This window comes from Schistocerca gregaria, chromosome 7, assembly GCF_023897955.1.
Source record: "Schistocerca gregaria isolate iqSchGreg1 chromosome 7, iqSchGreg1.2, whole genome shotgun sequence".
Classification (NCBI taxonomy): domain Eukaryota; kingdom Metazoa; phylum Arthropoda; class Insecta; order Orthoptera; family Acrididae; genus Schistocerca; species Schistocerca gregaria.
The window spans coordinates 133,540,098-133,566,306 of NC_064926.1; the positions used below are offsets into that span (position 1 = coordinate 133,540,098).

The 26,209-nt window shown below is 44.3% G+C and overlaps 1 protein-coding gene and 1 pseudogene across 1 annotated transcript in view; both read right to left on the bottom strand.

Moving 5' to 3' along the window:
* LOC126281178 (tumor necrosis factor alpha-induced protein 8-like protein) overlaps positions 1 to 26,209 on the bottom strand; it is an 860,942-nt gene that overhangs the window by 265,218 nt on the left and 569,515 nt on the right. The gene's annotated exons all lie outside the window — the stretch shown is intronic.
* LOC126282716 (5S ribosomal RNA) lies at positions 1,558 to 1,675 on the bottom strand (annotated as a pseudogene).

The window sequence follows — 26,209 nt, forward strand, 5'->3', positions numbered from 1 at the left end:
TATGAACTGCAAGTTAAAACTGCAAAAAGGTAGAAAGTTAAGGCAATGGGAACTGGATAAATTGAAGTAACCAGACGCTACTGAGAGTTTCAGGAGGAGGATTAGGTAACGACTGACAGAATCAACGGAAAGAAATACGTTAGGAAACGAATGAGAGAATTGAGAGATGAAATAGTGAATCCAACAGAAGATAAAATATGTAAAAAGACAAGGTCTTGTAGAGGTTCTTTGATAACACGGGAGATATTGAATTTATTGACGAACGCAGCAAATGAAGTAGGCGAAACTGAATACAGGCGTCTAAAACATGATATTGGTGCAAAATGCCAAGTGGTTAAACAGATTTTGGTAGAGGACAAATGCAAGGCTGTAGAAGCTTGCATGAATATGGGAAATAAAGTTGCCACGTATAGGAAAATTAAAGAGGCCTTCGGAGGAAACAGAAGCAAGTGTATGGATATCAAGTGTTAAGATGGCGACAGAGAGCAAAGAAGGGTTCAAAAAAGGTTCAAATGGCTCTGAGCACTATGGGACTTAACATCTGAGGTCATCAGTCCCCTAGAACTTAGAACTACTTAAACCTACCTAACCCAAGGACATCACACACATCCATGCCCGAGGCAGGATTCGAACCTGCGACCGTAGCGGTCGCGCGGTTCCGGACTGAAGCGCCTAGAACCACTTGGCCACACCGGCCGGCGCAAAGAAGGGAAAACTAATAGATGGGAGGAATATAATGAGAGAAGGGCTAGGGCTGTACAAGGGAAACTAACTTGAAAACAATATTACATAAAGGGAAGATGAGGTACATGAGGATGAGATGGGAGACAAGACACTGGGAGAAGAATTTGACAGAATACTGAAAGATGTAAGATGAAAAATCAAGAGACGTAAAAAGTAATTTCCGGATTACCCCAAGAAAGCGTGACTGGGCAGTTTCTGTTTACAATGTACAAAATGTAGAAGGAAATTTCGGGAGCTCTGTAAGAATGTTCGCAGATGATGCGGTTGTTTATAAGAAAGCAACAAAGCCAAAAGACAGTTTCGATTTGTAGAATGACCTACGCACGATTTATGAATGTTGCAGACCTTGGCAGGTGACCCTGAACGGAAATAAATGTAACATACATAGGAAAAGAAATCCACTACCGTACAACTGCACTACTGATGACAAATTGCGCGATTGCTACGGTCGCAGGTTCGAATCCTGCCTCGAGAATGGATGTGTGTGTGCTGTCTTTAGGTTAGTTAGGTTTAAGTAGTTTTAAGTTCTAGGGGACTGATGACCTCAGATGTTAAGTCCCATAGTGCTCCGAGCCATTCCAACAATTTGATGACAAATTGCTGGAAACAATAGCACAGTGTCTTCAGGCCACGAGTGGCCTACCGGAACCATCCGACCGCCGTGTCATCCTCGGTTGAGGATGCGGATAGGAGGAGCGTGGGGTCAGCACACCGCTCTCCCGGTCGTTACGATGGTATTCTTGACCGAAGCCGCTACTGTTAAGTCGAGTAGCTCCGCAATTGGCATCACGAGGCTGAGTGCACCCCGAAAAATGGTAACAGCGCATGGTAGCCCGGATGGTCACCCATCCAAGTGCCGACCACGCCCCACAGCGCTTAACTTCGGTGATCTGACGGGAACCGGTGTATCCACTGCGGCAAGGTCGTAGCCTGCCGGAAACAATATATACCGTAAAATATCTAGGAGTAAACTATCCGGAGCGATTTTAAGTGAAATGACCGCTTAAAACAAATAGTAGAAAAAGCAGATGGCAGATTGAGATTCCGGAAGGAATATTAAGGAAAAGTAAAGAAGTTGCTTGCAAGGAGCTTGTTAGACCGACACTAGAGTATTGTCCATCACTCTGCGATCCTTACGAGGAAGGATTCCTAGAAGAAGGTCCAAAGAAGAGCGGTGCGTTTCGTCACGGGATTGTTTAGTCGGCACGAGAGCGTTAAGGAGACGCTCAAGGAACTCTATTCGCAGACACTACAAGACACTCGTTGTGAATCGTGGAGAGGTTTGCTACCGAAATTTCGAGAGAGCACTTTCTGGGAAATATCGGACGACGTATAACACTCTCCCATCTACATCTCACAAAATGACACGACGAGAAAATGCAGAGACTTACCGACAATCATTTTTTCCACGCGCCATGCGCGAGTGGTACACGGATGGGCGAATGAGTTGGTGGTACCCTCAGGTGTTCATGTTGTCTGTGAAGTATTGATGTGGATGTGGAAACTGGATCCCTGGAGCAGACGACTATGTGGATGCGATATGGAGGGCCACGTGCTCAGCACATCGCTCTCCCGGCTGTTTTGCCGACTTTCCAGACCTTGGAGCTGCTGTTTCTCAATCAAGTAGCTCCTCAGTCGGCATCATGAGGGTGAGTCCACATCGTGTCTTTATTCACAACAAGGAAAAATCCTTGGTCATGAATCGAACACGGGTCCCTTGCATGCCGCATGGCAGCCTTCTAAGACATTCCCGCAAAATTATTGAGGTCCTTGGAAGAAACAATCACGACAAAACTATTCAACCTGGTATGCAAGATATAAGAGACAGGGAAATATTTCCAGGCTTCAAGAAGAATATAATAATTCCAGCTCCGATGAAGGCAGGTTCTAAAAGCTATGAGTATTACCGAACCATGAATTTAATAAATCAATTCTTCAAAAATAGTGACACCAATTGTTTCCAGAAGTATGGATAAACTGGTAAACGCCGAGCGACGACAAGATAAGTTTGGGCTCCGGAAAATGTAGGAACACCCAAGGCAATACTGACCTTTTGTCCGCCTCATTAAGTGAGTAGGCAGTGCGTCTTACTTCCATGCACTGGGGTCAGGTTCATATTATCGTCCGGGTCGGAGGTTTTCTCCTCTCGGGGACTGGTTGTTGAGTTGTATTCATCGTCATCGACATACAAGTCGTTCAATGCGGCGTTAACTGAAAGGACCTGCAACTCGGCGGCCTAAATTCCCCGGTGGGGCTACCAGCCATCAGTGCCATCCGATGATCATCAGTGATCTTTCTACTGATCTTAGAAGATAGGTTAAAGAAAGACAAACATATGTTTAGAACATCTGCAGATTTAGATGATGTTAACTGGAATAAACTTTTTGAAATTCTGAAAATAGCAGAGTTACACTACATGGAGTGAAAGATTATGTACAACTGTAGTTATGTCGTAAGACATGAAAGGGAAGCAGCGGCTCAGAAGGAAGTGAGCCTATAGACAATGTTAAGCAATGTGTACAAGAACACTGAGCAAGCAGTAAAGCAAACCAAGGAGAAATTTGGAAAGAGCATTAAAGTTCAAGGAGAAGATGTACAACATTTGAGGTTTGCCGATTCTGTCACAGGCTACAAAGAACATGGAAGCGCAACTGAATGGAATGGATTCTCTTGAAAAGAGATTAGAATATGAACATCAATGAAAATAAAAACACGGTTAATTGAACATAGTAGAATTTAATTAGCGATGCAGAGGAATTGGATTAGGAAATGAGGCATTAAAATTAGTAGATGAATTTTGATATTTAGGTAGAAAAATAAATGATGTCGACAGAAATAGAGAGGATATAAAATATAAACTGGCAACATAAAGGAAAAATTTGTGAAAAAGAGGAAGTCTTTCCTGAAGGTATTTGTCTGGAATGTAGCGTCGTACGGGACTCAGACGTGTTAATGAGTATTTCAGACAACAGAATAATCTCTTCAAATGTGGTACTTCAGGAGAACGCTGAATATTATATGGGTGGTCTAGGGGTAAAGAATAGGGGAAATAGCGTCTCTGGCTTCTAATCAAAACGTCCTGGGTCCCACGTTCTAAACTGACCACTGCTTAAATTTTGAATAAAACTCACAACAATGGCCGAAGACTTTGGGCATAAGAAGTCATCATCATACTGCCAACTATCTCGTCAAAGAGGGCGGAGGACCGAGGTTCACGGCAATCTCTTTCCCTTGGGATAGGGAACTGTCCCTAAAAGGCGGAAGAATTAGCAGTGATCAATGTGTAAGTAGACTGTTTAAGTTTTCTTATTGGTAACGCCACATAGCGCTCTGTATGAAAAATCACTGACTATGCTGTGCGCAGTCTGTGGCTAGTTTGCATTGTTGTCTGCCATTGTAGTGTTGGGCAGCTGGATGTTAACAGCGCGTAGCGTTGCGCAGTTGGAGGTGAGCCGCCAGGAGTGGAGGATGTGGGGAGAGAGATGGCGGAGTTTTGAAATTTGTAAGACCTGATGTCATGAACTGCTATATACATTATGACTTTTGAACACTGGTAAGGTAAATACATTGTTTGTTCTCTATCAAAATCTTTCATTTGCTAACTATGCCTATCAGTAGTTAGTGCCTTCAGTAGTTCGAATCTTTTATTTAGCTGGCAGTAGTGGCTCTCGCTGTATTGCAGTAGTTCGAGTAACGAAGATTTTTTTGAGGTAAGTGATTTGTGAAAGGTATAAGTTAATGTTAGTCAGGGCCATTGTTTTGTGGGGATTATTGAAAGTCAGATTGCGTTGCGCCAAAAATATTGTGTGTCAGTTTAAGCACAGTCCTGAATAATTTTTCTAAGGGGACGTTTCAAATGGCATGGGGATGTAGAGAGCAAGGGGAACTACTGCACTAAAGACACACAATTTGTAACCACAGGACATGTGGCTTGTTATTGAAAAAATGTCGTGATGATTGGTAAAAGGTCCTGGACTAGTCTTCCATTCGGATCTCCGGAGAGGACTGACATGAGGAAAAGTTTGGATAACCAATTAAAGAGTAGCGTTCTGCGGGTCGGGGAGTGGAATGTCAGATGTATGAACGTTATAGGGAAGCCAGAAAATCCGAAAAAGGAAACGCTAAGCCTAAATACTAGATATAATGGGGGTCAGTGAAGTGAAATGGAAGGAAGGCAAGGATTTCTGGTGAGACGAGTATAGCTTAACACCAACAGCAGCAGAAAATGTTATAACGAGAGCAGGATTCGTTATGAATAGGGAAGTAGGCAGAGAACGAGTTACTGCGAAAAGTTCAGTGACCATCCCCATCAGAACCAACACCGGCATCAATAGTTCAGGTATGCATGGCGACGTCACAAGTAGAAGATGAAGAGACAGAGAAAGTATATGAGGATACTGAATAGGTAATTCAGTGCGTAGAGGGAGAGGAAAATCTGATAGTCATGGGGGGACTGCAATGCAGTTATAGGGGAAGGAGTAGAAGAAACCATTACGGGAGCGTATGGGCTTCGTTGTGGGAAGAAGCGAGGATAAGACTAATTGAATTCTGCAGTAGATTTCAGTTAGTAGTAACGAATACTCTGTTCCATAATCACGAGAGGAGGAGGTATATTGGTAAAGGCCGGGAGGTACGGGAAGATTCCAATTAGACTACATCATGAGCAGGCAGAGATTCCGAAATCAGATACTGGATTGTAAGGCGTGCCCAGGATCAGATACGGACTCAGATCACCACTTAGTAAAGATGAAGAGCAGGGTGAAGTTTATGAGACTGGTCAGGAAGAATCAGTTCGCAAAGAAGTGGGATACGACAGTACTAAGGAGCGAAGGATTCTCTGAGGCTATAGATAATGCGATATGAATAGCCAGTAGGCAGTTTAGTTGCAGAGAAATGGACATCTTTAAAAAGGGCAGTCACGAAGGGTGGAAAGAAAACATAGGCATAACTACGGTAACTGCGAATAAACCAAGGACAACACAAGAAATTCTTCATTTGATCGAAGAAAGAAAGAAGTACAAAAAATTTCCAGGAAAATCCTAGAATATAGGAATACAAGTCACTTAGGAATTAAATAAATAGAAAGTGCGCGGAAGCGAAGGCAAAATGGCTCTATGGAAAATGTGAAGAAATCGGAAAAGAAATGATCGAAAAAGAAATGAAAAAGAAAAATCAAGACAACCTTTTGTGAAATGAAAGGCAAGGGCGATAACATTAAGAGTGCAATGGGCATTTCACTTTTAAATGCAGAGGGGAGAGCGGATGGATAGAAAGAGTACATTAAAGGCCACTATGGGGGGAAGGAGTTGTCTGATGACGTGATAGAAGAAGAAACAGGAGTCGATAAGGAAGAGATAGGGCATCCAGTGTTAGAATAAGACCTCAAAAGAGCTTTGGAAGAGTTAAGGTCAAATAAGGTGAAGGGATAGATAACATTCCATCGGAATTTCTAAAATTATTGGGGGAACTGCGAAGAAAACGACTATTCACGTTAGTGCGTAGAATGTATGACACTGGCGACATACCATCAGATTTTGGAAAAAATGTCATTCACACAGTTTCGAACATAGCAAGAACCGACAAGTGTGCGAATCTCCGCATAATCAGCTTAACAGCTTATGCATCTAATTTTTTGGCAACAACAATATACAGAAGAAAGGGAAAGAAAAGTGAGGATCTGTTAGATGAAGATCAGTTTGGTTATAGGAAAGGTGAAGACACCGGAGAGGCAGTTCTGACATTGCTGTTCATAACGGAAGCAAGACTGAAGAAAACTCGAGACACTGTCTAGGATTTGCCAATCTGGAAAAAGCGTTCAACAACGTCAAATGGTACAAGGTGTTCGAAATTCCGATGGAAACAGGGGTAAGCTATAGGGGAGACGAGTAATATACAATATGCACTAGAACCAAGGCGAAACATGAAGATTGGAAGACCGAGAACGATGTGCTCTGATCAAAAAGGTTGTACTACAGGGACGTAATTTTCGCCCCTACTGTTGAAGCTGTTAATCGAAGAAGGAATGACGGAAATATGGGAAGGATTGGTTCAAATGGTTCAAATGGCTCTGAGCACTATGGGACTCAACATCTTAGGTCATAAGTCCCCTAGAACTTAGAACTACTTAAACCTAACTAACCTAAGGACATCACACACACCCATGCCCGAGGCAGGATTCGAACCTGCGACCGTAGCAGCCCCGCGGTTCCGGACTGCAGCGCCAGAACCGCACGGCCACCGCGGCCGGCTGGGAAGGATTCAAGAGTGAGATTAAAATTCAAGGTGAAAGGATGTCAGCGATAAATTTGCTGATGACATTGCTATACTCAGTGAAAGTGAAAAAGAATTAGTGCCCGTTGAATGGAATGAACGGTATGATGGGTATAGAATATGGACTGAGCGTAAATCTAAGAAAGACAAAAGTAATGAGTTGTAGCAGAAATGGGAACAGCGAGAAACTTAACATCAGAATTAGAGGTCACTAAATAGAAAAATAGAGGAATTCCGCTACCTTGGAAGCAATATAACCCACGGAGAACGAAACAAGGAGGACATCAAAAGCAGACTAGCACTGGAAGAAAGAGCAGTCATGGCCAAGAGAAGTAAGCTAGTATCAAACATACGCATTAATTTGAGGAAGAAATATCTGAGAATGTACGTTTGGAGCACGGAATGTTTTTTTAATGAAACATGGACTGTGGAAAGAATTTGAGATGTAGCACTACGGAAGAAAGTGGAAATTTTGAAGTAATCATGAGGAAGTTCTCCGCAGAATCGGCGAGGAAAGGAATACATGCGAAACACTGACAAGAATAAATGATAGGATGACAGGAGTGTGGCTGCTGAGTTATTACTGGGAGCAGTACTTGTCTGATTCGTGTAAAAAAGGGAACGTCAAACTGCACAAAAACAACACAGTGACTTTCAGCTAGTATTAACGAGGTGATAGACGCTCTTACGGAGCAAAATTCCAAATTACTAGAGGATAATGAACGAGAGGAAGCACTTAATAAACAGCTAAGTCAGCAGTTCGAAGCTTTATTGGCACAACAGCAACCACAATCTTCTTTGAATGAAATTACTGTCGTAAATTTTGCCCCTGCATCCATTGATCCTATCGCTATGAACTACATAACTCCTTCTCCGGCAAACATCGGAGGAAGTTACTGTGTTTGCAGACGATGTATTAGCCACGGCCGCATTAAGAAGCTGGTCAGATGAAACATGCTTGCGGATGGGCAAGTTATGTATCAGGCAACAACGTGTATCTTGTACCAAGAAGTGCTAAATAAGAATCCACACTCAGTGAGTTATCGCAGGTTTTGCATCAGAGGTATAGAAAACAAACCAGTACTCGATTTTTTTCAGGGAGAAACTCATAGTTTAACATACAAGCTAAACGAAACATTGGAATCATTTTCTGTCAGAATACGCAAAATCAATGCACATGCTTATAAGCTGAGACATAAACCAGATGCGGGCAGAGCCTCGCTAAAAAAAAATGGTTCAAATGGCTCTGAGCACTATGGGACTTAATATCTGTGGTCATCAGTCCCCTAGAACTTAGAACTAATTAAACCTAACTAACCTAAGGACATCACACACATCCATGCCCGAGGCAGGATTCGAACCTGCGTCCGTAGCAGTCGCGCGGTTCCGGACTGAGCGCCTGAAGAGCCTCGCTCGAAGGAGAAAAAAATAGAGCGTTGGACATGTGTCTCAGAGGAATCCAACCAGATTTTTCACGACGGGTGCGAACAGAAAACCCTGAGATTTAGCCGCAGCGCTTTGTATTGATACGCGTTTACAAGTGGTCAGTGCAACTAGGGTGTGTACTGAATGGAAGATATTCAGATCTAGTAAAGAAGTAATCGTTGTGGTCAGCAGGGGCATATAAAGTCACAGTGTTGTCAATCACATTGCTATAATTGACAAGTTTGGGCATAAGGCTCGGGACTGTGAATTTAGGAAACAGGGCAACTACAGTGCGAAAAAGTAAACGTTAAACGCCAACGGGCAAGTTCCTTCCGTCGGGAAGCATGGGCAGTAAAGTGGTAAAAACGTAGGCAGAGAGGAATTGTTGCTTGACTGCTTGGTTTAATGAAAGAGAGTATAAGTTTTTACTAGATACTACGTCTTATGTATCGGTTGCGAGTCTGTACCTCGTGCAGAAGAGGAGACTGAAAACGCCGAGATACAGAATGTGAGCAATAGGGGATAAAAAATTATTTCAGTGGGGACAACATAGCTCAAGTTTAGAATGGGAAACAAGTTTTCGAGAGCAAGTGGAAATGTTGCCAATTGTGGGACAAGTATTATGTGCGATATTCGGCTTAGTCTCTCTGGTTACGCATCATGCTAAAATCTACTTTTGGCAACAAACAGTTGAATTCAACACAGACTCTTTTTCGATGGGTGCAAGAGTTGCAAATGTCTCTGTGTCATAACGTACACTCGTTGCTAAAGTAGTGCCAACTAAATGTGTACATGTAAATTAAAAGTTGTTTCGTATGGGAGAGTACGAGAAGGAAAAGGAAAGTTGATATGAGTTACTACAGTTGTCAATGTTCTACAAAAAGCAATATGTTTAACTAGCGAACCTGACAATGATTCGGAATTACTAAATTTGTATGGCAAGTGAATCTGTGTTCTAGACTGCTTCCGCTCTCTCTCTCTCTCTCTCTCTCTCTCTCTCTCTGCCCATGTTCTCAAACCCCTCTCTTTGTCAATCTCCTCCTCCTCCCAGCATATCTGTGTTTATCGACTCCTCTCTCCCCTCTCTCTGTCCATTTCTTCCTCCCTCTCTATCTGTTCATGTCCTTCTTCCCCGTTTTACACTGAGATCGCAAAGCTCATGGGACATCTCCTAATATCGTGTCGGATCTCCTTTTATCCGGCATTGTGCAACAAATCGGCGTGGAAAGGACTCAGCAAGTTGTTGGAAACCCCTGCAGAAATACTGAGCCATGCTGCCTGCATAGCCGTCCGTTTCCAATTAACCGCAGGTTCAGTTGGACCGGAGGATACCGTTCATTCCATGTAAACGTAGCCCACACAAATATGGAGCCGCCACAAGCTTGTACAGTGCTTTGTGTACAACTTGGGTTCATGGCTTCGTCTAGCGTCCAATCGATATGGTTACGAGCTCGGGAGAAACGCTGCAGGCGATGTCGTGCTGGTGGAGGATTTTGTGCGCGAACTGACCTCTCGATTATGTCCCATAAATGTTAGATGGGATTCATTTCGGGCGATCTGGGTAGCCAAATAATTCACTCGAACTGTCCAGAATGTCCTTCAAACCAATCGTGAACAATTGTGGCCCTGTGAAACGGCGCATCGTTGTTCGGGAACGTGAAGTTCAAGTAGCTGAACATAAACATTTCCAGTCAACCATAGGTTCAGTTTGACGAGAGGATCCCGTTCATTCCATGTAAATTCAGCCCACACCATTATGGAGCCGCCACCACCACGTACTGTGCTTTGTGGACAACTTGGGTCCATGGTTTCGTCTGGTGTCCAACCGATATGGTTACGAGCTCGGGAGAAACGCAGCAGGCGATGTCGTGCTGGTGGAGGATTTTGTGCGCGAACTGACCTCTCGATTATGTCCCATAAATGTTAGATGGGATTCATTTCGGGCGATCTGGGTAGCCAAATAATTCACTCGAACTGTCCAGAATGTCCTTCAAACCAATCGTGAACAATTGTGGCCCTGTGAAACGGCGCATCGTTGTTCGGGAACGTGAAGTCCATAACATAAACATTTCCAGTCAACCATAGGTTCAGTTTGACGAGAGGATCCCGTTCATTCCATGTAAATTCAGCCCACACCATTATGGAGCCGCCACCACCACGTACTGTGCTTTGTGGACAACTTGGGTCCATGGTTTCGTCTGGTGTCCAACCGATATGGTTACGAGCTCGGGAGAAACGCAGCAGGCGATGTCGTGCTGGTGGAGGATTTTGTGCGCGAACTGACCTCTCGATTATGTCCCATAAATGTTAGATGGGATTCATTTCGGGCGATCTGGGTAGCCAAATGATTCACTCGAACTGTCCAGAATGTCCTTCAAACCAATCGTGAACAATTGTGGCCCTGTGAAACGGCGCATCGTTGTTCGGGAACGTGAAGTTCAAGTAGCTGAACATAAACATTTCCAGTCAACCATAGGTTCAGTTTGACGAGAGGATCCCGTTCATTCCATGTAAATTCAGCCCACACCATTATGGAGCCGCCACCACCACGTACTGTGCTTTGTGGACAACTTGGGTCCATGGTTTCGTCTGGTGTCCAACCGATATGGTTATGAGCTCGGGAGAAACGCAGCAGGCGGTGTCGTGCTGGTGGAGGATTTTGTGCGCGAACTGACCTCTCGATTATGTCCCATAAATGTTAGATGGGATTCATTTCGGGCGATCTGGGTAGCCAAATAATTCACTCGAACTGTCCAGAATGTCCTTCAAACCAATCGTGAACAATTGTGGCCCTGTGAAACGGCGCATCGTTGTTCGGGAACGTGAAGTCCAAGTAGCTGAACATAAACATTTCCAGTCAACCATAGGTTCAGTTTGACGAGAGGATCCCGTTCATTCCATGTAAATTCAGCCCACACCATTATGGAGCCGCCACCACCACGTACTGTGCTTTGTGGACAACTTGGGTCCATGGTTTCGTCTGGTGTCAAACCGATATGGTTACGAGCTCGGGAGAAACGCAGCAGGCGATGTCGTGATGTTAGCAAAGGCACGCTCGTCGGTCGTCTGCTGCCATAGCCCATTAACGCCAAATTTCGCCACACTGTGCTAAAGGATACGTTTGCCGTACGTCCCACATTGATCTCTGTGGCCATTTCAGACAGTGTTGCTTCTCTGTTTGCACTGACAACTGCACGCAAACGCCCCTGCTCTCGGTCGTTAAGTGAAGGCCACTGGCCAGTGCGTTGTGAGACGGGGTGGTAAAATAATGAAGAAGTGCGATTGCAGAGTCCACACGAATGTGCATGCACAACTGTTGGTTAAAAATGTTATTGCAAATTTTGGCCCTCACGTAAGTCTCAGGGGATGATTTCCACACTTGGTGCATTAAGTACTCTTCCACACCCGCGCATTTGTTATAGTTTTTTGAATTAATTATTCACTCAGACTTAAGTACAGTTTATGCTAGGGAACAAGAATTAGGCGATTATTATACTAAAATCAGTTTTTCACGACACAGTTCAATTAGTATTTATTGGTGTTGTCCTTTTCTTTCACACAATGAAATTGGCACTTGTGAGACGGTTTACAAAAAAAATGACTCTGAGCACTATGGGACTCAACTGCTGTGGTCATTAGTCCCCTAGAACTTAGAACTACTTAAACCTAACTAACCTAAGGACATCACACACATCCATGCCCGAGGCAAGATTCGAACCTGCGACCGTAGCAGACGGTTTACAGTTTTACTTTAATAATAATTTGACTCCGAGCCCCCAATAGCAGTAATGTAGGTTGCTATGAACGAATCAATTCGAAGAGAACCACAAGTCCTCTTTGTTCTAGCAGTTTTGGCGCGAAATCACAGATCGCCACATGTTCACTTACGCCGATGTATTCCTCGTAATTCGCACTCACACAAATAATCGTAGCACTTCCAGTTCACCAAATATATGCTTACACACTTGCACTATTAAACAATACTCTTTGTCGAAATAAACCGGCGAGAGAAAAAATTTTCAAATGAGCACATGGGCCACCCTCAAGTGGGGCTCGCTCGCTACTCATCCTCCAAAACGACTGACCAACGACTGACCCTGGCCAAGATGGCCCTCGCTTATATAGGCTCGGAAGTCCAACCCCCTGGTTATTTAAGGACCAGTCTCACCAGTTAAGGTTACAAAATTTGATACATACGTCCCTCGACAGAAATAAGTACACCATCGGAACCGCGCTAAAAAGTACATCTCATTTACTTTGTTACATTAATTTCCAGGATTATTCTATCACCCGTAAATCAAGTTTTAGTTTTTGCAAAATTCCGACACTTAGCGCAAATTTGTTTGTCTACATCTGTGCTGCAAAGTTTCAACATAGATCTGCATTTGGCACTGTTTTTAGAGGTAATCTATAGCAATCTATACATTGCGCTGCACAAAATCTTCATATCTATAATAATTAATCAATAATGGGCGTAAAATGTTAATAATAATTTGCAAGCAATGAAAACTATTGCAAGTTACATGTATAGTATAATTTAACGAGTTTGAAATACGTGTGATGCCGCCCAAAATATTATATAGTGCTGTTCTTTACGTCATGAATGTTCTATTGAATTTTATAAACAATTTCACCTCAAACTTTGTTTATTGCTCTTTACGGGTTTAATTATTTATGAATCTTAACATATGACTACGGCACTCGATCTGCTATGACGAGACGTTTTTAATAAGTGCTCGCTCGTTCCTGTAAGTTGTTATTTACTATTTTTATTAATCTTTCAGTATTTATGATATTAACCCATTTTTAGGTTACTATAACTTTTGCGCCTCGTGACTTGAAATAAAGGCCGATCTTTCAGAAGGCGCATATTGCTGGCGACAATCCACTGCCGCATTGCTCTTCACCGCAAGTTACATAGTTTGCGCGTAATGCGCGGAAAACTAAACAATGCCCCAAGGTACGGGCCACGTGGCCGCCCCCCAGGCGGAGACATCACACCGACCATTGCAAATCTCGTGCGGGCGCACCACGCGCTCCCCGAATCACGCTCCATGTAGCGCGCTCGCTCTCCACAAAGCAATCCTTGCAAACTAGAATCATTCATCTAGTAACGGGGGTTTGTACCGTCATAGCTGTCCGAGGCGAGAGGTAATGCCTGAAATTGGTAGCTCCAAGTACCACTCCGCATTCAAAGTCTGTTAGTATCTGTCGTGAGGCCATTATCACAACGGAAACCTTTACACATTTATCACCTGAGTGCAAATGACAGCTCCGCCAATGCGCTGCCCCTTCATACATTGTGTACGGGTACTATCGCCGTCTATATATGTACATATCGCTATCCAATTACTTTTGTCACCTCAGCGTTTGTCCATTTCCCCTCCCCTTCCTATCTCCTCTCCCCTCTCTGGCCCTTAGCTTTGTTTATTGTTATTGTGGACGAAACCTTGATTAGTAATGGAAGTCGCTTAAAATGAGTGGGTAAATCGACTGGGATAATTGGTTTATGGGGCAGAAGTCTTCAGCTGCTGGATCTATGAGGTTAGTAGCTTTAATGACATTTCACATACTTTTAATCTATGAACCGGCAGTATTACAAAGTTTTGAAGTACTTAGATTTCGTCTTAGTAATCTAACCATAAACTTGTAATGTCCCCACAGCAAATACCCTCTACCACGCACCAATTAATCATTTTCAATCAAACCATCCACATTCATTCACTTTGGAAAAGTTATCTGATCTGATTTTCTCGTAATATATGCGGCGACAGCTTGTCGACGCCAAAGTATTTTCTAGTGCATTTATTCTTTGAAATAACACAGATGCATATATGCATTCTTCGTGGTTGTTAAGAGTGGTAACTAGGACAGCTTCTGGAGTATCTGTTGAGGGATTGACGTGTTTCTGAGAGATACATATTCTGCTTTTCTTCTCGCTAAAGCGAGCCAATTAACATTTGTGCCGCTAGCGGTTTGTTTTCAAGAGAAAGAGATTGTAAAAGGAAAATAATTAAGGCGGGGAATCACCGGAGATCTGGACATGTAATGGAGATGGATTTAATACACTATTTCCTCCATAAATAAGGTTTGTGACTTTTTTGTTCTGGAGGGAATGAACGAAGGAGATTTTTCTGAATCATTTTTGATCACGTTGGCCCTGTAATTAGTGGGGAAGTTTCAGCTGCGTCGAAGAGAGCCTGCAATCTCTGTGTTAAATCGTCCGAAAAGGCTTCGTACACATCTAGAATTCGCAATCTTTCGTAAAAGGAACTAATTATCCAAACGAATGATTCTCCCGACTGACTGCAGTGTGCTCCCTGCCGCCAATGGATAAGCAGCTGAAGCAGTAAGTCGTATACTCCTAGCTCACTTTGTTACATAGTTTAATTCTTAATTTCTTTGCGTTTTTTTGGTACTTGCATTGTTTAATTCATAAATTTCGGGCGTAATATAGTATTTGAGAGTTGAAGCATCGCGTTTTAATACCTGAATAGTGTAAAATCGCGTAGTCTCCTTCCGCCGCCGAGCAGTGTGTCACCAGTACGCAAGTAGCAGCATTACTGCATTTACTAGGCAATCTTGTACTTTAATAACCGTTTAAATTTTGAGTCGATTTGTTTGCGCTCTCTGTAGATTAGTTCAGACGTTCTTTGCACAACAGTTTTTAGCATGGATAGGGACTGCTACTGCTGTGTTCGGATGTAGGTTGAGTTGGCATCCCTTCGCTCCCAGCTTCAGGCAGTGTTGGCTTCGGTCACACAGCTTGAGGCTGCTGCCAATGGGCATCACTGTGGGGGTCCGGATGGGGGTTTGTCGGGGACGGCCAGCTCGTCCCACGCATACCCCGATCGGACTACGACTGTGGCTGGCCAGGATACTGCCCACATTGAGGCTGATCCCTCACCTGTGGTAGAGTGGGAGGTCGTCTCGAGGGGTGGCAGGGGGCGAAATACACTCCTGGAAATGGAAAAAAGAACACATTCACACCGGTGTGTCAGACCCACCATACTTGCTCCGGACACTGCGAGAGGTCTGTACAAGCAATGATCACACGCACGGCACAGCGGACACACCAGGAACCGCGGTGTTGGCCGTCGAATGGCGCTAGCTGCGCAGCATTTGTGCACCGCCGCCGTCAGTGTCAGCCAGTTTGCGGTGGCATACGGAGTTCCATCGCAGTCTTTAACACTGGTAGCATGCCGCGACAGCGTAGACGTGAACCGTATGTGCAGTTGACGGACTTTGAGCGAGGGCGTATAGTGGGCATGCGGGAGGCCGGGTGGACGTACCGCCGAATTGCTCAACACGTGGGGCGTGAGGTCTCCACAGTACATCGATGTTGTCGCCAGTGGTCGGCGGAAGGTGCACGTGCCCGTCGACCTGGGACCGGACCGCAGCGACGCACGGATGCACGCCAAGACCGTAGGAACCTACGCAGTGCCGTAGGGGACCGCACCGCCACTTCCCAGCAAATTAGGGACACTGTTGCTCCTGGGGTATCGGCGAGGACCATTCGCAACCGTCTCCATGAAGCTGGGCTACGGCCCCGCACACTGTTAGGCCGTCTTCCGCTAACGCCCCAACTTCGTGCAGCCCGCCTCCAGTGGTGTCGCGACAGGCGTGAATGGCGGGACGAATGGAGACGTGTCGTCTTCAGCGATGAGAGTCGCTTCTGCCTTGGTGCCAATGATGGTCGTATGCGTGTTTGGCGCCGTGCAGGTGAGCGCCACAATCAGGACTGCATACGACCGAGGCACACAGGGCCAACACCCGGCATCATGGTGTGGGGAGCGATCTCCTACATTGGCCGTACACCTCTGGTGATCGTCGAGGGGACACTGAATAGTGCACGGTACATCCAAACCGTCATCGAACCCATTGTTCTACCATTCCTAGACCGGCAAGGGAACTTGTTGTTCCAACAGGACAATGCACGTCCGCATGTATCCCGTGCCACGCAACGTGCTCTAGAAGGTGTAAGTCAACTACCCTGGCCAGCAAGATCTCCGGATCTGTCCCCCATTGAGCATGTTTGGGACTGGATGAAGCGTCGTCTCACGCGGTCTGCACGTCCAGCACGAACGCTGGTCCAACTGAGGCGCCAGGTGGAAATGGCATGGCAAGCCGTTCCGCAGGACTACATCCAGCATCTCTACGATCGTCTCCATGGGAGAATAGCAGCCTGCATTGCTGCGAAAGGTGGATATACAGTGTACTAGTGCCGACATTGTGCATGCTCTGTTGCCTGTGTCTATGTGCCTGTGGTTCTGTCAGTGTGATCATGTGATGTATCTGACCCCAGGAATGTGTCAATAAAGTTTCCCCTTCCTGGGACAATGAATTCCAGGAGTGTACATTCCGGAGGGCAGAAAGGGAGGTCTCTCCAGTTTGTCTGACAAACCGGTTTCAGGCTTGTCTCAGGCTGATATTGATCTTCGGCTTGACATGGCTGCTTGTCCTGTTCCAGAGGTTGCCCCTCAGTCTGCAAGATCCGGGCGGTCGCAGTGGGTGAGCTAACTGGTAGTTGGGAGCTCCAACGTCAGGCGCGTAATGGGGCCCCTTAGGGATATGGCAGCAAGAGAGAGGAAGAAAACCAATGTGCACTCCGCGTGCATACCGGGGGGAGTCATTCCAGATGTGGAAAGGGTCCTTCCGGATGCCATGAAGCGTACAAGGTGCACTCATCTGCAGGTGGTCGCTCATGTCGGCACCAATGATGTGTGTCGCTATGGATCGGAGGAAATCCTCTCTGGCTTGGTGAAGACTGCCAGTCTTTCTAGCGGGTTGAAAGCAGAGCTCACCATCTGCAGCATCGTCGACAGGACTGACTGCAGACCTTCGGTACAGAGTCGAGTGGAGGGTCTGAATCAGAGGCTGAGACGGTTCTCGACCGTGTGGGCTGCAGATTCCTCGACTTGCGCCATAGGGTGGTGGGGTTTCGGTTCAAATAGCTCTGAACACTATGCGACTTAACATCTGTGGTCATCAGTCGCCTAGAACTTAGAACTAATTAAACCTAACTAACCTTAGGACAACACACACATCCATGCCCGAGGCAGGATGCGAGCCTGCGACCGTAGCAGTCGCCCGGTCCAGGCTGAGCGCCTAGTGGGGTTTCGGGTTCCGCTGGATAGGTCAGGAGTCGAGTACACGCAACAAGCGGCTACACGGGTAGCAGGGGTTGTGTGGCGTGGTCTGGGCGGTTTTTTTAGGTTAGATGGCCTTGGGCAAGTACAGGAAGGGCAACAGCCTCAACGGGTGCGGGGCAAAGTCAGGACATGAGGGGACCAAGCAGCAATCGGTATTGTAATTGTAAACTGTCGAAGCTGCGTTGGTAAAGTACCGGAACTTCAAGCGCTGATAGAAAGCACCGAAGCTGAAAATCGTTATAGGTACAGAAAGCTGGCTGAAGCCAGAGATAAATTCTGCCGAAATTTTTACGAAGGTACAGACGGTGTTTAGAAAGGATAGATTGCATGCAACCGGTGGTGGACTGTTCGCCGCTGTTAGTAATAGTTTATCCTGTAGTGAAGTAGAAGTGGATAGTTCCTGTGAATTATTATGGGTGGAGTTTACACTCAACAACCGAGCTAGGTTAGTAATTGGCTCCTTTTACCGACCTCCCGACTCAGCAGCATTAGTGGCAGAACAACTGAGAGAAAATTTGGAATACATTTCACATAAATTTTCTCAGCATGTTATAGTCTTAGGTGGAGATTTCAATTTACCAGATATAGACTGGGACACTCAGATGTTTAGGACGGGTGGTAGGGAGAGAGCATCGAGTGACATTATATGAGTGCACGATCCGAAAATTACCTCAAGCAATTAAACAGAGAACCGACTCGTGGAGATAACATCAGGGACCTACTGATAACAAACAGACCCGAACTTTTCGACTCTGTATGTGCAGAACAGGGAATCAGTGATCATAAGGCCGTTGCAGCATCCCTGAATATGGAAGTTAATAGGAATATAAAAAAAGGGAGGAAGGTTTATCTGTTTAGCAAGAGAAATAGAAGGCAGATTTCAGACTACCTAACAGATCAAAATGAAAATTTCTATTCTGACACTGACAATGTTGAGCGTTTATGGAAAAAGTTCAAGGCAATCGTAAAATGCGTTTTAGACAGGTACGTGCCGAGTAAAACTGTGAGGGACGGGAAAAACCTACCGTGGTACAACAACGAAGTTAGTAAACTACTGAGAAATTAAAGAGAGCTTCACTCCAAGTTTAAATGCAGCCAACACTTCTCAGACAAACAGATACTAAACGATGTAAAAGTTAGCGTAAGGAGGGCTATGCGTAAAGCGTTCAGTGAATTCGAAAGTAAAATTCTATCTACCGACTTGACAGAAAATCCTAGAAAGTTCTGGTCTTACGTTAAATCAGTAAGTGGCTCGAAACAGCATATCCAGACACTCTGGGATGATGATGACATTAAAACAGAGGATGGCACGCGTAAAGCTGAAATACTAAACACCTTTTTCGAAAGCTGTTTCACAGAGGAAGATCGCACTGCAGTTTCTTCTTTAAATCCTCGCACAAACGAAAAAATGGCTGACATCGAAATAAGTGTCCAAGGAATAGAAAAGCAACTGGAATCACTCAACAGAGGAAAGTCCACTGGACCTGACCGGATACCAATTCGATTCTACGCAGAGTACGCGAAAGAACTTGCCCCCCTTCAAACAGCCGTGTACCGCAAGTCTCTAGAGGAACGGAAGGTTCCAAATGATTGGAAAAGAGCACAGGTAGTCCCAGTCTTCAAGAAGGGTCGTCGAGCAGATGCGCAAAACTATAGACCTATGTCTCTGACGTCGATCTGTTGTAGAATTTTAGAACATGTTTTTTGCTCGAGTATCATGTCGTTTTTGGAAACCCAGAATCAACATGGATTCCGGAAACAGCGATCGTGTGAGACCCAACTCGCTTTATTTGTTCATAAGACCCAGAAAATATTAGATACAGGCTCCCAGGTAGATGCTATTTTTCTTGACTTCCGTAAGGCGTTCGATACAGGTCCGCACTGTCGCCTGATAAACAAAATAAGAGCCTACGGAGTATCAGACCAGCTGTGTGGCTGGATTGAAGAGTTTTTAGCAAACAGAACACAGCATGTTGTTATCAATTGAGAGACGTCTACAGACGTTAAAGTAACCTCTGGCGTGCCACAGGGGAGTGTTATGGGACCATTGCTTTTCACAATATATATAAATGATCTAGTAGATAATGTCGGAAGTTCCATGCGGCTTTTCGCGGATGATGGTGTAGTATACAGAGAAGTTGCAGCGTTAGAAAATTGTAGCGAAATGCAGGAAGATCTGCAACGGATAGGCACTTGGTGTAGGGAGTGGCAACTGACCCTTAACATAGACAAATGTAATGTATTGCGAATAAATAGAAAGAAGGATCCTTTATTTATGATTATATGATAGCGGAACAAACACTGTTAAATATCTGGGAGTATGCGTGTGGAACGATTTGAAGTGGAATGATCATATAAAATTAATTGTTGGTAAGGCGGATGCCAAGTTGAGATTCATTGGGAGAGTCCTTAGAAAATGTAGTCCATCAACAAAGGAGGTGGCTTACAAAACACTGGTTCGACCTATACTTGAGTATTGCTCATCAGTGTGGGATCCGTACGAGATCGGGTTGACGGAGGAGATAGAGAAGATCCAAAGAAGAGCGGTGCGTTTCGTCACAGGGTTATTTGGTAACCTTGATAGCGTTACGGAGATGTTTAGCAAACTCAAGTGGCAGACTCTGCAAGAGAGGCGCTCTGCATTGCGGTGTAGCTTGCTCGCCAGGTTTCGAGAGGGTGCGTTTCTGGATGAAGTATCGAATATACCGCTTCCCCCTACTTATACCTCCCGTGGAGATCACGAATGTAAAATTAGAGAGATTAGAGCGCGCACGGAGGCTTTCAGACAGTCGTTCTTCCCGCGAACCATACGCGACTGGAACAGGAAAGGGAGGTAATGACAGTGGCACGTAAAGTGCCCTCCGCCGCACACCATTGGGTGGCTTGCGGAGTGTAAATGTAGATGTAGATATTAACAGTAATAATAAATGTAAAGATCTCTTACAGCAAGCCAGCCGCTGATTACCAAGACGAAGGACTCCACCAAAGATTCTATTTGGCTGATTCTTTTTATCACTAAATGATGTAATGAAATCTTATATTAAAAACTATACATAGATCAAGGAGAGAGCGAATGAAAAGAGAGATAATACTAATAATCATCCATTAGTCTAATTTTTCGCTTGTCTTATCACGGATCAGCCAAGAACTGGGAGGGCCTTACTTTACTGTGTAGACTTATGTGTGAAGGTGAAGGGATCTTAAAGACAACAGATACACGTCTATACAGACATGACATTACACAGAGATAGCGGCTAGCTGCATTGATCATCTATTCTTAGATTTAAGAGACGGAAACTTATAATCCGAATCCGAACATTAAAAGGTTAAAACCTGATAAGCGGTAGATACACACTTCTTGTTTGCTGTGAAACCGACAGCGAGGAAGAAAGCAAAACAATAGATTGATGTTTATGCAAGTTCTGTTTGAAATTATATTTAATAAGTAGAAAGAATATACAAGACAGAAACCATTTGTCAGATGGTTTACATGCCTTCCTATTATAGTTGACACTGACTGCAAAAAAAAAAAAAAAGGTAACCGCACATTTTCACAACACAGCACAACATTTTCTTTCTGACAGTGAGTTTCAACAGAAAACTGTACATTACCGTCTGAAAAAATATGTAGCCTATGTCCATTGAATGTTTCTTAGTGTATCGTGTCAAAATTTGAAGTAAATCGGTGAAGAACGTATCGAGATTTGTGGTAACAACATCTCCCCTTTACAAACACATATATATTTATACATTATATATATTAAAATAATTAGTCTACGCCCGTTCATTCATATAAATTTGAAGTAATTTAGCCAAGGACTTTTAGAGATAATCGGTTGCAATATTTCCCATTTATGTACTACATATGCAGGGTGAGTCACTAACTACTGCCACCTAGAATAACACAGAAAGTATGATAGTAGCTAAAAAGTTAGTGGAACAAATGTTGCATGAGACAACGGGGGCCATAACATGACGTTGGTATTTTGTTGCTAGGTGGGGTCGCGTCAGAAATATGAAGATCAACTTTTTTATCTTTTTTTTTTAAATGGGATGCTATAGTCTGATACTTGTGCAACACTAAGGTCTTTGAAGGTCAACGAAGGTCACAAAGGTGGCATGAAAGTCCATTTACAGAAGGTGTTCGAAGTGATGATCATTGGTATAAATGCAGTGGTGCAATCTTCTTATCATGAATTGAGTGCTTTCCTTATCACTTCAGCACTTTCGAAGCATCTTCTCAGACAATTCTCTCTCGTATATCGTGCAAACAGTAAATATTCACCGAATACGGCTTATCCATCTAATGCGCCATTGACACGTAAAGACTATTCGACGGTTTCGCAATACAACGCTAATAGGAACCGTAAGACTAGTATCGTCGAATCAAGCTGATGTGAATGACGCATTCCTTCTAAGAACAAGTGGATATGCGTCTCATTAACGGAGAATGCCAATGAAATTCAGTGAGAGCTATAGACTTATACGCTGAAAGGTATTCACCCTAGACGTCGTACATTTAAATGTGTGTATGATAAATTGAGAATAACTAGATCTTTAACGCATCGGAAACGTATCTGGCAAAGGAAAGTTACTAACCAGATGGCGCTATGGTTGGCCCGCTAGATGGCGCTATGATTGGCCCGCTAGATGGCGCTATGGTTGGCCCGCTAGATGGCGCTGTCATAAGTCAAACGGATATCAACTGCGTTTTTTTAAAAATAGAAACCCCCGTTTTTATTACATATTCGTGTAGTACGTAAAGAAATATGAATGTTTTAGTTGGATCACTTCTTTCGCTTTGTGATAGATGGCGCTGTAATAGTCACAAACGTATAAGTACGTGGTATCACGTAACATTCCGCCAGTGCGGACGGTATTTGCTTCGTGATACATTACCCGTGTTAAAATGAACCGTTTACCAATTGCGGAAAAGGTCGATATCGTGTTGATGTATGGCTGTTGTGATCAAAATGCCCAACGGGCGTATGCTATGTATGCTGCTCGATACCTCGGACAGCATCATGCCTCGGGCATGGGTGTGTGTGATGTCCTTAGGTTAGTTAGGTTTCAGTAGTTCTAGGGGACTGATGACCACAGATGTTAAGTCCCATAGTGCTCAGAGCCATTTGCACCATATTAGGTGCATTGTGCTGCCACCTACTGCCAAACACTCCATATCAGCGACCTCAGTAGTCATTAGATATCGTGAGAGAGCAGAATGTGGCCCTCTGCGGAACTCACTGGCTTCGAATGTGGTCAGGTAATTGGGTGTCACTTGTGTCATACATCTATACGCGAGTTTTCCACACTCCTAAACTCCTTAGGTCTACTGCTTCCGGTGTGGTAGTGAAGTGGAAACGTGAAGTGACACATACAGCAAAAAGGTGTACAGGCCGACCTCGCCTGTTCACTGACAGAGACCGCCGGTAGTTGAAGAGGGTCGTAATGTGTAATAGGCAGTCATTTATCCAGACCATCACACAGGAATTCAAAACTGCATTAGGATCCATTGCAAGTACTATGACAGTTAGGGAGAAGGTGAGAAAACTTTGATTTCATGGCCTAGCGGCTGCTCTTAAGCCACACATCACGCTGGTACATGTCAAAAGATACCTCGCTTGGTGTAATGAGAGTAAACATTGGACGATTGAGCAGTGGAAAAACGTTGTTTCGAGTGGTGAATCACGGTACACAATGTGGCGATCCGATGGCAGGGTGTGTGTATGGAGAATGCCCGTGAACATCTGCCAGCGTGTGTAGTGCCAACAGTAAAATTCGGAGGCGGTGGTGTTATGGTGTGGTCGTATCTTTCATGGAGGGGGCTTGCATCCCTTGTTGTTTTGCATGGTACTATCACAGCACAGGCCTACACTGATGTTTTAAGGACCTTCTTGCTTCCCACTGTTGAAGAGCAGTTCGGGGATGGCGATTGCATCTTTCAACACGGTCGAGCAACCATTCGTAATGCACGGCCTGTGGGAGTGGTTACACGACAATAACATCCCTGTAATGAACTGGCCTACACAGAGTCCTGACCTGAATCCTATATAACACCTTTGGGATGTTTTGGAACGCCGACTTCGTGCCAAGCCTCACCGACCGACATCGATACCTCTCCTGAGTGCAGCACTCCGTGAAGAATGAACTGCCATTCCGCAAGAAACCTTCCAGCACCAGACTGAACGTACGCCTACGAGAGTGGAAGCTGTCATCACGGCTAAGGGTAGGCCAACACCGTACTGAATTCCAGCATTACCGATGAAGGGCGCCAAGAACTTGTAAGTCATTTTCAGCCAGGTGTCCGGATACTTTTGATCACATAGTGTACGGTCGAGGACTTATAAGAGCTAAATTATAAATCCTCTATCACCTTCCTAGTGTTTTGAAAGCAAATTCTTTTCTGACTGTCGAGATTTCTACTGTCCATTGAATTTCTCTAAACCTAATTACTTTTGTTATTTAACTACACAGTGCAGAAAAAGAGCTAAATATGTCTTTGTAAATAGACCAGTCAGTTTTCTAAAGGGGGGTGCGGAGACTACAACATTATATCGAAAAATTGGAGGATTTGGATGCGTTATTTCTAATTTGCAATGAGTCTTTTTAAATAGTGTGACATTTATAGGGCAAGATAATCGACCACTGAGCTTTTTTAACCAAATAACCCATAGTTGAAAAAGAATATTGGAAAAGAAAATTGAGGATCTCTTACGTGAGGTTGGGGCACAATAGAGGCAGTTCTGACATTAGAATTGATAATAGAAGTAAGACTTAAGAAAAATCGAGACACTTTCGTAGAATCAGATGATCTGGAAAAACCGTTCGACAGTGTGAAATGGTTGGAAATTCTGAGAAAAACAAGAGCTAGCTATAGGGAAAGATGGGAAATATGCGACATGTACAAGATGTACCAAGAGGTAAGAAAAAGACTGAATGACCAAGAACGAAGTGCTCGGATTAAAAACGGTGTATAACAGCCATTCAGTCTTTCTCGCCTACCGTTCAGTGTATACACCGAAGAAGCAATGACGGAAATAATGGGAAGATTGGAGAGCGGGATTAAAATTCAGGGTGAAAGAATATCAATGGTTGGACTCACTGATGACATTGCAATCCTCAGTGAAAGTGAAGAATTACAGGATCTGTTGAACATAAAGAGCTTGAGTACGGAATTTGGATTGAGAGTAAACCAAAGAAAGAGGAACGTAATGATGAGTAGGAGAAATAAGATTAGCGAGAAACTTGGCATCAAAATTGTGGACCACGAAGTAGATGGAGTATTTCTGCTAGCTCGGAAGCAAAATAACGCACGACGGACGAAGCAAGGAGGACATATAAAGGTCACTAACACACGCAAAGAGAGCATTACTGACCAAAAGAAGTCTGGTTGTATCAAACATAGGCCTTAAATTGAGGGAGAAATTTCTGAGAATGTACTTTTGGAGCACAGGATTGGATGGCAGTGAATCATGGACTGTGTGAAAAGCGGAACAGAAGAGAATCGAGGTGGAGTTACAGATTAAGAAATGAATAAGTTCTTGGCAGAATCGGCGAAGAAGGGAAAGAACACTGACAAGGGGACACGATGATAAGACATGTGTTGAAACATCAGGAATAGTATGCATGGTACTAGGGGAAACTGTAGACGGTAAAAACTGTAGGGGAAGACAGATACTGGAATGTATGCACCAAATAATTGAGGACGCAAGGTGTCCATACTACCCTGAGATGAAGAGATTGTCACAAGAGAGACATTCGTGGCGATACACATCGAATAAAGCAGAAGACCGATGACTGGCCGAAGACCCACCACATGGCACTCATGATCGTAGAAGGCAGACTGTCATCGTACTGCCCTGCAGACACACTCACATGTGAGCTGACATGGTGCAAAATAGCGTTTGATGACCGTTAGTAACATAAGTGTACACAGAATGAGATTTTCACTCTCTAGCGGAGTGTGCGCTGATATGAAACTTCCTGACAGATTAAAACTGTGTGCCGTTCGAGACTCGAACTCGCGGGCAAGTGCTCTACCATCTGAGCTACCCAGCACGACTCACGGCCGGCCCTTACAGTTTCAATTCTGCCAGTACCTCGTCTCCTATCTTCCAAACATTACAGAAGCTCTTCTGCGAACCTTGCAGAGCTAGCACTCCTGGAAGAAAGGGTATCTTCCAGGAGTGCTAGAGTGGTAGAGCACTTGCCCGCGAAAAGCAAAGGTCCTGAGTTCGAGTCTCGGTCCGGCACACAGTTTTAATCTGCCAGGAAGTTTCATAAGTGTACACGGTTACAATAATCATATAGTGAAAACGTTAATTTTTCCTTTGTCATGAGATATCACAGTTGCTAAAACAGAGTAAGTCGAAAGTTTCTCGAGTAACTTTAGACTACGTGCACATGAGCCATTAAAAACTGCATATTGACGATAGCATAGCCTCGCAAAGGTGTCTTGCAACATCCTTGTCTGGCCACTTCAGCATTAGGTTCTCCGTGATTTCCCTAAACAACTCCAGGCAAATGCCGGGATGGTTCCTTTCAAAAGTGCACCACCTATTTCCTCCCCAATCCTTTCGTAATCCCTTTGTGCTCCGTCTCTAATGACCTCGATGTTC